Raw genomic sequence first — 1,703 nt, 5'->3', positions numbered from 1 at the left:
ATCGAGACCATCCTGGCTAACATGGTGAAACCCCGTCTCTACTAAAAAATACAAAAAACTAGCCAGGCGAGGTGGCGGGTGCCTGTAGTCCCAGCTCCTCGGGAGGCTGAGGCAGGAGAATGGCATGAACCCGGGAGACGGAGCTTGCAGTGAGCTGAGATCCGGCCACTGCACCCCAGCCTGGGCAACAGAGCGAGACTCCGTCTCAAAAAAAAAGAAAAAGAAAAGAAAATACCATACACTGGGCAACTTACAAACAGAAATTTATTGCTGACAATTCTGGAGGCTGGGAAGTCCAAGATGAAGCTGCTGGCAGCTTTGGTGTCTGGTGAGAGCTGCTTCCTGGGTGACAGACAGCACGTTTGTGCTGTGTCTTCACATAGCAGAAGGGGCAAGGGAAGTCTCCGGGGCCTCCTTCCTAAGGACACTAATCCCATTCATGAAGGCCCCACCCTCATGACCTAATCACCTCCCAACTTGACCGCCTAATACCATCACCCTGGGGTTCGGTTTTGGCACACGAATTTGGGAGGATGCCACGTTCAGTCCACAGCATGGGGTGCGCTCGCCCAAGCAACCAGAGGTAGCCAGAATTCTCGAGGGAAGAGAGCGCCGGCCCTGGAAATCAGCCCTCATTCCTGAGACCACGACAGTCCCTCCCCTAGGAACAAGGTCGCAGGGAAACAGCATACAGGGCCCCATTGCAGGGCACGTGGACAACCATCTGCTCTGAGGGGAGGCAGGCAGCATCAGCCTCATGGGGCCCAGGCCCCGGACCCCTGTCGAAGGGAAACAGGGCCCAGTGTTGAGGCCAGGGGCCAGGGCAGCTTTGGCCTTGTCACCAGAAACTGAGTGCCAGGGTCGGGTCTTTGGCTCTGCAGCCGTGCTGCTCAACTCGGGGAGCTGGTTTCACCCCTGTGTGTGTTTCCTTTGGCCGCCATCAACAAACAACACAGCCTTGGGAGCTGAAACAACACAAGTGATGATGATTGTACGGTCCTGGAGGTCAGACGTCCCACCCGGTCTCCGCAGGCTAACACAGGGTGCCTGGAGGGCCGCGCTCCCTCCGGGAGGCTCTCGAGCAGAGTCTGTTTCCTTGTGGGTTCCAGTTCCTTGATGCTGCCCACACTCCTCTGGTTAAGGCCCCTTCCTCCATCTTCAAAGCCAGTGATGCCATATATCCCTCTAACCGAACCTAGCTGGGAAAAGGTGACTCAGTGGGACCTGCACAGATCCTCCAAGATAACCCCCCACCTCACGGTCCCTAACCTTCCCCGCAGCACGGGGTCTCCTGTGCTCCATCAGGGAACATAGTCACCGCTTCTCGGTACTTGCACATGGATATCTAAAGAGGGGGCCGCTCTTCAGCCTAGCACAACCCCCCAGGGACATTGAGCAATGTCTGGAGATGCTTTTCCTCATCTCAACTGGGGAAAGCAGGGGGATGCCAGTGGCCTCTTGTGGGTGGAGGCCAGGGATGCTGCAGAACATCCTACAGTTGACAGAACAGCCCCCCCCCCAGAGCTGGGTCCCAAGTGGCAGCCGTACTGAGGTGCAGAAACCCTCCTCTCATGGTTGCTAGGGGCAACTGGAAAGCAAATTAGGTCCACTGGACCCGGTTGCCAAGGAAAGCTGGCCTCAGCAACCAGGGGTCTCAAAAGGGGCACACCCTCGAAGATGTAGAACTAACAGGCACCCCGGGG

The 1,703-nt window shown here is 57.0% G+C and overlaps 1 protein-coding gene across 1 annotated transcript in view; it reads left to right on the top strand.

The window, feature by feature from the left end:
- Nucleotides 1–1,703, top strand: part of BRSK1 (BR serine/threonine kinase 1) — a 31,305-nt gene that overhangs the window by 27,449 nt on the left and 2,153 nt on the right. The gene's annotated exons all lie outside the window — the stretch shown is intronic.

Source organism: Colobus angolensis, unplaced genomic scaffold (genome assembly GCF_000951035.1).
Source record: "Colobus angolensis palliatus isolate OR3802 unplaced genomic scaffold, Cang.pa_1.0 Scaffold96, whole genome shotgun sequence".
Classification (NCBI taxonomy): Eukaryota; Metazoa; Chordata; class Mammalia; order Primates; family Cercopithecidae; genus Colobus; species Colobus angolensis.
This window is presented reverse-complemented; position numbering and strand designations above follow the sequence as displayed.